This window comes from Physcomitrium patens, chromosome 3 (assembly GCF_059467195.1).
Source record: "Physcomitrium patens ecotype Gransden chromosome 3, ASM5946719v1, whole genome shotgun sequence".
NCBI classification, from domain to species: domain Eukaryota; kingdom Viridiplantae; phylum Streptophyta; class Bryopsida; order Funariales; family Funariaceae; genus Physcomitrium; species Physcomitrium patens.
Genome location: NC_143412.1, coordinates 7010461 through 7025024, shown reverse-complemented (window position 1 = coordinate 7025024; position 14564 = coordinate 7010461).

Here is a 14564-nt window from a genome sequence, read left to right as displayed (position 1 = left end):
ATGATAATGTGGATCTTATTATAGAAGAGCCAAGTTAAAATATAAAGTAGAAAATATGGGTAAAAGATAGGGAGGTAATAAAACTTTTTGTAGTAATGCTATCTCTTTAAAAAAGTGACTTCTAATTACTTTATAGGGCCATAAATAAGGCAAAATAAGGTAGATTGAAAAAATAAATGATATAAGTATCTTTAGGAAAAAGTTAAGAATAAATTCTAATAAAAATTACCTAGAAAAATTAAATGTTGATATTCAGAGAGGGCCAGTTATGAACCAGGGTTGAAATCAAACCCCAAGGCTTAAAACCAAGCCTCGACAACGATTTTGGGATTCTTTGGCAGATTGAAGAGTGAAATTTGTCAGCAAATTAAATGGGGTTTTAATGAAAATTATTTTTATATGATTTGGATTTATAATGACTTTGTAAGAGCTTTATAAAATTAAGTTTGTTTTCAGATGACTTGAATTTTTTGAAATAAAACAGGATTGATATTTTCGGCAATTTCAAGAGTTTTGTAATATATCTATAGGTAAAATTTTGTAAGTTAATAGTTATGGTTGTGCTTAATATGTATTATAAATTTTAGCTTGATCTAATGATTGAATTGAGGATTATTGAGGTTTAAGTAGGTTAAGGTCTTAGAGGGTAGAATTTTAGGTTTAGTGAGGGTTTTTAAGATTTCTTGCAATTTATTAGTTGGATTGGAGTGAAATTTATAGATGAGGATAGTAAACTTATTTTTCTATGTATATAAGAATTTTGAGATGAATTGAATGGTGAAAAAGAGAGATATTGGCTCTCAGAGATTGGCATTAAGGTCAGAGAAGGAAACCAATCAATACCTGAGCACGTTTTTGAGGTTATTGTCTATTTAGTAATTTTGATCTTTTTCAAATTTTTCGTACTTGTTTTCAACTTAATTGTTAAGAAGTGTGAAAATTTTGAGTTAAGATCAACAGTTCATTCATTAGTTATTGAGATTTAAATCTGTTATAGGAATTACTAGGATTTGATTTAGGATTTAGGATTTGATTAGGATTTAATTTAGGATTTAGGATTTGATTAGGGTTTGATTTAGGATTTAAGGTTTGAATTCTTGTTGAATTCTTGTTGAATTCTTGTTACAAAGAAACAATAAGAAATCTTAAAAAAATATTAGAATGATTACAAATATATCTCAAATAAATTCCAATTCAATCTTAATTTAATCTTAGTTAAAATCCTATTGGACTTCAATCAAAATTTAGGCCAAAAACTAACTAAATCTTAAATCCTAAATAAATCCTAATCCCTAAATTAACTCCTAATCAAATCCTAAATCTAAATCAAATCCTAACTAAATCCTAAATTCTAAATCTAAATCTAATGAAATCCTAAAATAGGGTTGAATTCTTGTTGAATTCTTGTTGAATTAATATAATAGAATATTAATTAAAAAATCATTTTTAGTCATATTTTCATCATATAATCATGTCACAACATGACGACATATATATCAAATGAAGAGTGTAGCCACATCATCAAAAGCTTTGCAAGAAAACAAAGGTGTCTAGCCACCTTAGAGACCATACAGTTGGATTTTTCAATATTAGAAACCAAAATAGGTCATGTACTCTCTGCTAGCTCTTTCTATTGTTTTACTATACTTGTACAGTTAAGAGTCATAAAAATAGAGTGTCATACATTACTTGATTTGGGAGCCTGTGCATGTTTTATTAACAAAGAATTTTTTAGATTACATAAAATTTGTACGGTGAAAAAATCCAAAGCCATACATGTAGAAGTAATAGATGGTCGACCTTTATCCTCTAGAGACATCACTCATGAAATGAATCCATTAGAAATAACCTTTGACAACCATAGCAGCCAAGTACTATTCAGCGTCATTAGATCACTATCAAGTCCAGTCATTTTAAGACTCTCATAGTTTGAAAAATACAATCCATGGATAGATTGGATATTCCAAAAGTTAAAATTTCTTCTAGTAGATCATACAACTCCTAGATCTATGAAAAAACTTTTAACGTCTGATAAGCCAAAAATTAAAATAAAATTTATTTATTAAAGCTAGAGCATTTGTGAGGGCAGCCAAACATGGTACTAAGTTTGTTGTCTACGCAAATTCACAATTGGAACCTGTGGTTACTACAATAATTATTCTATAGGTGTATAAGGATTTTGGAGATGTATTTGAAAAAAAAAATGCAGACATCTTGCCAAAGCATCGTCCTTATGATTGTCCGATTGATCTTTAAGAAGGTCCTCAACCACCGTTTGGACCCATCTATAATTTATCCTAAAATGAGCTTGCAACTTTAAAAGAATATATTGAAGAAAATCTGACTTAGAATTTTATTTGACATTCCAAGTCGCCAACTAGTATTCTGATATTATTTGTGAAGAAAAAAGATGGATCTTTATGGATGTCTATCGATTATTGTAGTCTTAATAAAATAACAACAAATAATCGATATCCATTGTCATTGATATGTGGAATTTTTTATCAACTTAGCCAAATAAAGATCTTTATGAAGATTGATGTACGAGGTGCATATAACTTGGTATGCATTAAAGAAGGAGATGAATGGAAGACATTATTTTGTACTAAGTATGGATATTTTGAATACAATGTCATGCCTTTTGGACTTATCAATGTACCAGCTATATGCCATATAATCTATTTAGATGATATTCTAAACTTTTCCAAGAATCCAAAAGACCACAAAAAATATGTTCGCCTTACATTATTAAAGCTACGAAGTACTGGGCTATATATAAAGTTAAAAAAGCGTATATTTCATGCATCTTAAGTTAAATTTGTTAGATATATTATTTCCAACAAAGGCATTTTTATGGATCCAAAGAAGGTATAAGCAATCATTTATTAGGCAAAGCCAAAAACTATATGTGATGTCCAATGCTTTCTTGAATTTGTAAACTTCTATAAGATTTTTGTTAAGAATTACTCTAAGATCATTGTTCTACTTACGCAATTGACATGCAAGAATAAATAGACTAAGGCCTTAAAGTAAAAAAAGCTTTTCAAAGTTTAAAAGATGCTTTTACAACAGCTCTAATTTCGATACATCTAAATTCCAATAAGTCCTATTTTATGGAGACCAATGCTTCATTCTTTGTATTAGAAGTAGTCTTGTCGTAATATGGAGAAGATAGCAAATTTCATCCAATTGTATTCTATTCTAGAAAATTTTGAGCAGCAAAAATTAACTATGAAATCTACGATAAAGAGTTGCTTGCCATCGTGGATTTTTTTCAAAAATGGTGCCACTTTTTTGAAGGCACCTCTCATCAAGTGACTATATATACATATCACAAGAATCTTAAATACTTTGTTTTAGCTTGAGTCTTGAATCATTACCAAGCGTGTTGTCATATTATATGTTGTCTTGTTTGAGAATGCACCAGGCACCTAACTGTGGAAGGTGAGGTTGTGTTTCACAAACATCTAAAAAATCCTAATAAGTTTCAACCATATGAGAAGAATATAATCCAAATTCCAATTCAAAAGTACTAAAAAATCCTCTTTTTAGTAGCTTCAATCACACATAAACTTCAATTATCTTGTTACTTTCATATTTAAGCAATTTAGATTTTTCTTGTAAGTCCCAATCTTAATCAATGAGCTTTGACAAGCTGTAACTTCTAATCTGACCATTCACTTGATGTACAATTTTGCATACAATTGTCAATATAAGTCTTCTATATGCTCAAGAATTTTCAGCACAATCCAACTTACAAATTCTGAGAAAGCCTCCAAAAACTACACTAATGTTACTTGGCCACCAACTGGAAAGGTGAAGCAAAAGTTCCAACATTGATTTCTCCTTCTCCAATTATTGACATCAATTCAAAATTGGTGTGCAACTTGATCTTCAAATCTTACAAAATCATGCCAAATTTCACCTTGATCTAATTAGTAGATCTCTAGATATTACAGAAATCCTATCCAATTTCAAACTGCCAACTTCCAATATGTTCTTGTACCAAAACCTAGATATCTGTCAATTGTACCATTGGATTATCACAAAATTTTACATACATTTAGAACATCTTATTAATCAAGCATTGTTAAAATTTGAATTGTAGATGTGATACCAATTTTATGAACTAGCGAAGATTGCTAGCCCTAATTTCATTGCACAAATCTCAAGTTGCCAATTCAAACCTTGACTTCCAATAACAATTGCTAAGTCTCTTCAAATCCTACCAAAACTAGCCTTATGTCTGTGAAAGAAGCTTCAATATAGCTCTCAAATTCTAATTTTTGATCTTTGAATGAAATCCTATTTTGCCCTAGGCAGTCATTTTAGTGGTCAAAGGTCTGATTTTGATCCTGTCTCACAAATGGTCGACTTTCGGGTATCAATCTAATCTATCCTAAGGATTTTTTAGTCCACTTCTATCTTTAACTTAATCTTAGTATCAATTATATTAATTATTTATCTCTTTTAACTTGATTTTATCAATTTATGGCCTTTCTAAGGCAATGAAAGAGTTTCTATATCCTAGAAGGTAAAAATACTAATTAACTTTTATGTATTTGGTATTGAGATAAGAAAATAGGCTAAGAGGCTTTCATAAAAGTCTTATTAAAATATGTTGAATTCTTTTTGAATTAATATAATAGAATATTAATTAAAAAATTATTTTTAATCATATTTTTACTATATAATCATGTCACAACTTGACAACATTAGAGTATATCTTTATCACGATTTGACTTTTGTATCACATATCAATTTGAGAGCCAACAAGGATTATGAAATGCATCATCAAGAAGTTCTTATCTTAAACCAAAAGAAGGTGAGATAACATATGATCAACAATGGGTAACTTTATTAAAATCTAAGCAATTTCATCTTTGAGCAACCAATGTATTAATACTTGTGGATTTATCATTTCTTGATCAGGTTTTTAAAGCTTCAAATATGGACCCTCTTATTTTTAATATCAAGCATTTTGCCTACAACCTTTGTAAAGAGTCTTCTAAATTCAAATATGAAGAAAACCTCTTATTTTTTGAAGAACGTTTAATCAATCTTGAAAGACCAACTCGCATATGCATTCTTTAAATTCTCCATGACTTCTTTCCAGCTGGACATTTGTAATTTAACAAGATCTTAGAACTTTTGTCTAGAGACTTTTGCAAGCCTAAAATATGGAAAGATGTTAAGGGATTTTTTTTATTATGTGATACTTATTTAAGGTCAAAGAACTCTTGACATCGGCCATATCGACTTCTTCAATTCCTTACTATATAAGACAATCATGGTCATGTATCTCGATGGATTTCATTACAAATCTTCTACCATCTAGTTCATTTGATAATATCTTTGTAGATGTTAATTGATTGATAAAGGTGACATATTTTACATCTTGCAAGAAGTCAATTATTGGTGAAGTGACGACAAGACTCTTTATTGACAACGTCTATCATTACCTTGGATTGCCATATGATATTGTGTCAGATTATGGGCCAAAATTTGTATCAAGGTTTAAGAAGACACTTTTCAAGATTCTTAAGGTTGACATTAATCTTTCCTCTACCTTTCATCCTCAAATTAATGGTCAAACAGAGCAGGTCAACTAAATTCTTAAGCAATATTTGAGGTGCACCATCAATTATCAACAAGACGATTAGACTTCCTACTTGTCATTGGTGGAGTTTGCATATAACAATACAATTCATATATGTATGTAACAAATACAATTCTATTCAAACTACAATCATCATTTAAAATTAGATATGCTAGAGCCTTCAAAGTTGACAAATCCAATAGCAGAGGAATTTTCTAAGAAGATAGCCAAACTTGAAGAATCTTGAAAAGTGAACTTAATGACTCACTGTTACGGACATAAAATACAGACTTGAAATCTAATAAGAAGTTCAAGAAGAAGTGGCAGAACTAGATTAAACAGATGAGTACAAGAACAACACCAGAAAGGTGAGCTAGAACTCCAAGAGATGTGTTGTCGAGATTGAAGAACTCTTCAGCCTCGATCCCTATATATACTCCTATTTAGGAAGCTTCTCGAGCTACTTCTATTAATTAGGAAGCTTCTAGAAAGTTCCAAAGGATTCCTTTCTAGAAGGTTCTAGAAACTTCTCTTCTAGAAGGTTTCAGAGACTTCTTTTCTAGAAGCTTGTAGAAACTTCTCTCTAAAAGGTTCCAGAGGCTTCTCTTCTAGAAGGTTTCAGAGGCTTGTTTTCTAGAAGGTTCTAGAAACTTCTCTCTAGAAAGTTCTAAGGAATATGTCCCTAACATCACCCCCTCCTTTAGCTTCGAGGTCTCTGAGAAGCAATGTTGTTGATCAGTACCAACGCAAGAAAATGAAGATCTGTCGCATAACTTCTGCTATGAACTCCAACTGTTGTTCACGAGGCAAGTGATTCATCGACCCTTGAAGCCAACGGTAGTGGCCCACGCCTTCAACTTCTGACCAAGCATGAACTTTCGTGTCCTCATTGTGAAATTGTCCTGCAAACACGCCTTCTGGTTGACCATCGTAAGTAGGCTCGATCTCAAATACGATCACCACTGATCGGTTACTCGGTATCCTCCGTCGTCATCATGGTACATGTAGTTCTTCATCTCCGGGTCGCCTTCGTGAGCTACTCGGTTGCGATACTCTGACTGGCATAGTATCTATCTCTTGGCTATCCATATCAAAAGACCAAACTACGATCTATCTTGAAGAAAATAACTACATCAATTATGAATTTTACTGGTGCTCTCCCCTTTTCTTATATTGTTGGAAGAACAAGCTTCAGAAAGAAGCTATCATCGAATTGATTTAGGTTTATCGGGATGTCGTTGATGAAACTCCTGTACCTTTTGTGGCGCATTCGCAAGATTTTTAGCTGGCTTCCACGTTCGCTCATTAATGTCATAGCCGCACCAATGAACAAGACATTCTAACTTTTCCCACCTTCGCCGTGAATCCAATACCTTTTCAACCTCGTATTCTTCGTGGTTCTCGATTTCAATACTAGGTGGCGGACATTGCACTCTTCCAGGAAAAGATGACTCTCGATAAGGTTCCAACAGAGAAACATGAAAGACTGGATGTACCTTCATAGAAGCCGGTAACTCCAGCCGGTATGCCACTGGATTAATTTGCTACTGGATGATAAATGGTCCCAATCTTCGATAGTCCAACTTATCACATGGTCGCTTGGTCTTGATATTTCGTCGAAGAAGCTAGGCTTTGTCTCCAACTTTGAAAGTAGGTGCTGGATTCCGAAATCTATCTGCAGACGTCTTATAGGATTCTTGAGCGGATTGTAATTGAAGCTTCAATATAGTTTGAAGCTCTGATAGTTGCTTCACAAATCCTTCAGCTGTTGGATTGTTATTTGTTGACGGACTCAATAAATCAAGCTTCGGATGATACCCATAGTTGGAAAAGAATGGTGTTTGTTGAGTCGATGCATGGAAGGTGTTGTTATATGCAAACTCGGCTAGCAGTAGATATGCAGTCCAATCGTCTTGTTGATAGTTGATGCTGCATCGTAAGTACTGCTCCAAGACTTGATTCACCCGTTCCGTTTGGCCATCAGTTTGAGGATGAAAAGCTGAAGAAAGCTTGATATCCACCTTCAATATCCCAAAGAGAGATCTCCAAAACTTTGACACGAACTGGGTACCTCGATCTGATATGATATCATCTGGTAGTCCATGATATCGATACACATTATCGAGAAAGAGTCTTGCTGTGACTTCAATGGACGATGTCTTCTTACAAGGAACAAAGTGTGCCATCTTCGTAAGCCGATCTACCACGACAAAGATGCTGTCAAATGAGTTTGATGATGGCAAGTCCGTGATGAAGTCCATAGAAATTGAAGACCATGGTCGACGTGGAATTGGCAATGGCTGTAGAAGTCTATAAGGGCGATGCCGAGGATTCTTAGTTCTTGAACAGATGTCACAAGAGAGGGCAAAATCTTTCACATCCTTCCACATTTGGGGCCACCAAAAATCTCGGGAAATAAGCTCTAAGGTCTTGTTGAATCCAAAATGTCCCGCAGCTGGAAAATCATGGCGAGATTGAAGAACTCGGAGTCGTGCTAGTCCTTTTGGAATGTACAATCGCTCTTCAAAGTATAAAAGATCCCTTCCACCTTGAACTTGTCGTCATTGGTACGTTGCTTGATATCAATGGCTACTGAATCTTTAATGGTCATAGCACGTACCTGGTTTAGGAAGTCAGCATCAAATGATACAATAATAGCACAAAGTTGAAATCTCTCTGGCTTCAATAATGTTGTACATTGTTGATCAAACGCTGCTTCTCCAGCCTTTGGTGCAAGATACGATCTCCTTGATAAAGCATCAGATAGTCCTTGCTGCCTTTCAGGTCGATAAGTGATAACAAAATCGAATCTAGATAGCGACATATTCCACCGAGCTTGACGCCGATTTAAAACTCGAGCCGTCATGAAATACTCCAAATTCTTGTGATCCGTATATACGGTTACTGGATGTGCAGCTCCTTTAAGAAAGTGACGCCATTCTTCGAAAGAATCCACTATAGCAAGAAGTTCCTTATCATGGATCTCATAATTGATTTCAATAGCAGAGAACTTCCGAGAATAGAATGCAACTGGATAGAGCTTCTTATCTTCACTCATTTGTGAAAGCACAGCTCTCAAAGCAAAATCTGAAGCATCAATTTCTAAATAGAAGGCCTTTGTAAAGTCTGGATGTATCAAAATTAGAGCTGTAGTAAATGCTGTCTTCAAATCTTGAAACACCTTCTCCGCCAAAGGTCCCCATTTCAACTTATCCTTGCATGTTAATCGAGTGAGAGGAGCAGCAACTTGAGAATAATTCTTGATGAAGATCTGATAGAAGTTAGCAAAACCAAGAAAGCATTGTACGTCTCTAACCGTCTTCGGAACCTCCCAAGACATGATTGCTTCTACTTTCTTGGGGTCCATCTTCAAACCTTCTGTAGTCGCAATGAACCCCAAAAATTCCATCTCCGTCTGGTGAAATAAACACTTTTCTAATTTGGCATATAGTCCTCGCTTGCATAGTTTCTCAAAGATCAAACGAACATGCTCCTCATGCTCTTCTTCATTTTTAGAGAATATTAGAATATCGTCCAAGTAGATGACAACAAAATCATCGAGGTGTTCTCGAAAGATGTCATTCATCATATGTTGGAAAATCGTTGGAGCATTGGTAAGACCAAAAGGCATGACATTATATTCGAAATGACCATACCTTGTACGGAATGCTGTCTTCCACTCATCTCCTTCCTTGATTCGTACGAGATTATAAGCTCCCCTTAGATCAATCTTTGTAAAGATCTTCGCACGTCCAAGTTGTTCTAAGAGACTAGAAATCAAGGGTAATGGGTAACAATTTTTCTTTGTTACCTTGTTGAGGCCTCGATAGTCCACACACATCCATAATGATCCATCTTTCTTCTTCACAAATAAGATGGGTGCTCCAGCTGATGATTTTGAATGACGAATGAAGTTCTTGGCTAGATTCTCGTCGATGTACTTTCGTAACTCTGCCAACTCCGTTTGCGATAGATTGTAGATTGGGCCAAAAGGTGGTTGTGCTCCTTCTTGCAAGTCTATGGCACAATCATATGGTCGGTGTTCCGGTAGTATGTTGGCGTTCTTCTTTTGAAACACGTCTTCAAAATCTTTATATTGCTCCGGTATACTTGCTGTTGAGATCTTCTCCTCGGTAGTTGGAGCCGCATAAATGACAAATGGAGTGCCTTCCTTAGATGATCTTATAAACGCTCTTGCTCCAATGAATAAAGATTTCTTTTTTCGAGGTTTTTTACTAGGTTTTTTCTTGGGTGGTTTTGTGGGAAAAGTCATCTTCCGCAACCTCCAATCTATCAATGGATTATGTTTTTCCAACCAAGAAAGACCAAGAATAATAGGATTTGATGGGGTTCTAATAATATTAAAAATAATATGACTACTATTGTCTTTAAACGTTACTTCTATAGGTTTTGATTCATGGATGATGCTACCAGACAATAAAGGTCGCCCATCTATGACCTCAACATGAACATGTTTTGATTTTTGTACTAAAGGGATTTTATGACGCTTTGCAAATTCTTTGTCTAAAAAATAAGTAGATGCTCTTGAGTCTAGTAGTGCTAAGGTTCTCAGTTTTTGAGGGCCGATAAACAGACGGATTGTAAAACAAAGTGCAGGTTGGGCAGAAAGAAAGGAACCTGATTGTTGTTGGGATATTTCATTGTCCAGCCGCACGGTTCCTACTGTGGCTGGGCATCCTCGTTTTCCTGAACAAATACTCCCATAGTCTTGACTATGCCTCGGTTTTACTTTTTGGGGCAGTTTCCGACTTTGTGGCCTTCTCCACCGCAATACAAGCATAAATTTTCCTCCATACGTCGCTTTTTTTCTTCTATAGTAAGAGATTTGATACGTACCACATCAATTTGCATGTCTTCCACCTCTGAATGTAAATTCACATCGCTTGTCGACATAGTTGGAGCATGGCGAATTGTATGTTGTCTTGAGCGTTGGTCTTGGCGACGTTGGAATAGGCGATTATCGCACTTCACAGCTTGGCTAATGGCTTCATTGAGCGTTCGTGGATCAGGAAGAGTTAACAGCAAATCCTTCACATCATCTCTTAAACCCCAATAGAATTGACTCATCAACGCTTCTTCATCCCAATTGATGTCTCATATTAATAGCCTGAAATTCGAAGCATAGACTGATGTAGAATGCATCCCTTGTCATAGCGATCGGATCTTTATTGTAGCCCATCGAACCTTATCGTGTTCACCAAATGCTTCCGCAAATGCTTCCAAAAAGGTTTCGAAGTTGTTTAATATGGATGATCGTTTCTCAAACAAAGGAGCAAACCATGATAGAGCTTGTCCCGTAAGTAAGGTTCCAACAAGCCCAACACGTGACTCCTCTGTTGGATATCATTCGGGCTGTAAAACTGTTATCAACCTGATTTGATTGACGAATCCTTGAAACTTGGAACGTGTTCCATCAAACTTATCTGGAAGGCTAATTCGAGGCTCCTTATGTTGTAGAACTAGTGGTTCCTGTCGAACTTGAGATAAAGTTGTTTCTCCAAGTGCCAAAATTTGAGGCTGGTGTAGTTTAGATTGTGCTATCCCAGATACTCCATCATTATGAAGCCTTGCCACCACTCCTTCAATCTCTGCAGTTCTTTGTGATAACGTAGCGAGGGCATTCATAATAGCATCTAACTTAGACTCCGAACTTTCTGTTATACTAATGTCTTGACCTCCGGCCATTCTAAAAGAAGGACAAAAATGACCCTATAAGAGGCAATATTGGTTTATAGGAGGGTAATCCACAACCTATAAAACGCCTTAAGAATTTCAAGAAGAGGGATAATCCTGTCTCTCCAAGAAGAATAAGACTTCAATATTATAACAGAAGAAGTATCAATTTAGAGGAGGATAATCCGCAACCTCTAAAAAATGCTAGTATACCTTCAAGTAGAGGGATAATCCACACTCTACTAAGAAAGAACTAGCTCTCATATCTCAAGTTAGTGTAGTCTTGACAAACTGTCACGGACACAAAATACAGACTTGAAATCTAACAAGAAGTTCAAGAAGAAGTGGCAGAACTAGATTAAACAGATGAGTACAAGAACAACACCAGAAAGGTGAGCTAGAACTCCAAGAGATGTGTTGTCGAGACTGAAGAACTCTGTAGCCTCGATTCCTATATATACTCCTACTTAGGAAGCTTCTCGAGCTACTTCTATTAACTAGGAAGCTTCTAGAAGGTTCTAGAGGCTTCCTTTCTAGAAGGTTCTAAAAACTTCTCGAGCTACTTCTATTAACTAGGAAGCTTCTAGAAAGTTCCAGGGGATTCCTTTCTAGAAGCTTCTAGAAACTTCTCTTCTAGAAGGTTCCAGAGACTTCCTTTCTAGAAGCTTCTAGAAACTTCTCTCTAAAAGGTTCTAGAGGCTTCTCTTCTAGAAGGTTCAAGAGGCTTGTTTTCTAGAATGTTCTAGAAACTTCTCTCTAGAAAGTTCTAAGGAATATGTCCCTAACACTCACCTAAAAAGGACTCAATGACATTATAAATTATTGGTACATGAATTGAAGAAGGAACATCATCTATTCCAAGTTGGTGTTAAAGTGTGGCTTCTTTAGCGCAATATAAAAACCAATAAGTGTCAAGGACAAGAACTCGATGAAAAAACAATTCAGACAAGTGAGCCTTCACTCAAAGAGAGGTAACAAAATATATATAAACAAGTATATATATTGAAAGAGGAACTGAAATGGCTATTGCCAAAAGACAAGAAAACTAGAGACCCTTGAAATTAGACTAGAAGCAAGAAAGGAGTTGACAAGAGTGAAGAAGCCTTCACTCTTGTCTCTATATATATTCTCTAACTAGGGACTACGTGGCAACGTTCTATAAGACCTCCAATATGTGTTGACTTTATAGGGCACATGCTTTGACTTACAAGGCAAGTTTTTCTACGTGTGGGCCACATAGTTAGCTTGATCTTCAAGCTAACAACATGTGTGGCACATGGCCAACTTGTTGACCACGTTTCTAATCCAAAAAGTCAATTAAAGACACCTATGAAGTCAAAGCAGTGTCTAAGAAGTTTCTAGGAAGCTTTCATATTAAATATTATAGAATTAACTTACTTTTACCTACTTTTACTTACTTCTACTTATTTATATATGTAATTATTAGCTTACATGATTATGGCCATGACATTACCTTCCTTTCTAGGGACGAGTTCCACGAGGAGCGGTCATCATATGTTGAGAAAATCTATGATGCGACGAATTCTATTTGCCACATACTCTGATCTTTGTTCTCTTTGAAGATGATTGATAGGGCTTCTCAACCATCGGTAGTGTCCCATACCAAGGCGGGAAGACCACCCAGTTATTTGATCATTGTTGAGGCCTTCGTAACTTCCTTCGAATAGAATATTTGGAATACCATCGGGAGTTGTTCCTACCTCTAGCAAAATCACCAAACATCGAGAGTCCCTTCCCAAATTGTGATATTAAACGCATTGTATCTCACCATCTATTCGAGGAAGAACATATCGTTCTTGAAGATCTTCATCTCGATTGCGTCGTCTTGAAGGTTGTGACAATCATACTGTCTCGTCCGACAGGTCAGCAAATGAAGGCTCTTGAGTTGAATCTGTTGGTTGTTGGTTCTCCATCTCCTGAGCGCCACTACACCAATGAAGCTACAAACAAGAATTGAAAGTAGAATGTTATCTTGCCTAGATGTTATTTCTTTTATAAAGAAGGTTTTCATCTTGATTTTGATGGATGTCGTCGATGAAAAGCCTCCATTGCCTTTGCTGCATTTGTAAGATTCTTTATTGGCTCCCATGTGCGTTCACTAATACCATATCCGCGCCAATGGACAAGATATTCTAATTTATTTCGGTGTCGCCTTGAATCTAAGACTTCTTCTACTTCAAACTCTTCATTATTGTCTACTTCTATAGGAGGAGGTGGAGCTTGTTGTCTTCTTGGTATGTCCACTGTCTTGTATGGTTCAAGAAGAGACACGTGGAATACTGGATGGATCTTTATTGACTCCGATAGATGTAAACGATATGCAACTAGATTGATTTGTGCAGAAATAGAAAATGGTCCTAGCCTTCGATAGTCCAACTTGTCACAAGGACGAGTGGTCTTGATATTGCGACGAAGTAGCCATACCTTATCATCCAAGACGAATGATGGTTGTTCCTTTCGATAGACATCCGCATTGACCTTTTGTTGTTCTTGAGGCTCTTTTAACTGCGCCTTCATTGTTGCATGTAGCTTTGATAAATGAATTGCCAAATCTTTCGCAGCAGGATTATCAACTTTTGAAAATTCAAAAGTATCCAGTCGTGGATGATAACCATAATTAGCAAAGAAAGGTGTTTGTTTTGTAGAAGAGTGTACTGTGTTATTGTAAGCAAACTCTGCCAATGGCAAAAGAGTTGTCCAATCATCTTATTAGTAATTAATGGTACATCTTAAATATTGCTCCAAAACTTGATTAACACGCTCCGTTTGTCCATCAGTTTGAGGATGGAATGCCGAAGATAGTTTTATATCCACTTTAAGAATCTTGAAAAGAGTTCGCCAAAATCTTGATACAAATTGAGTTCCCCTATCTGATATAGTATCCTTGGGTAATCGATGATAGCGATAGATATTGTCAAGAAAGAGCTTAGCTGTTTCTTCACCTGTGATAGATTTTGTACATGGTACAAAATGTGCCATCTTGGTAAAACGATCAACTATCACGAATATAGAGTCATAAGAACCTGAGATTCGAAGATCCGTGATGAAGTCCATAGAAACAGAAGACCATGGTTGTTCTGGAATGGATAATGGCTGAAAAAGTCCAAAAGGTCGATGACTAGGAGTTTTCGACCTTGAGCAAACATCACATGATTGTACAAAATCTTTAACTACCTTACACATTTGAGGCCACTAAAAATCCCTAGATATCAACTCCAAAGTCTTATTATATCTGAAATGTCCTGCTGCT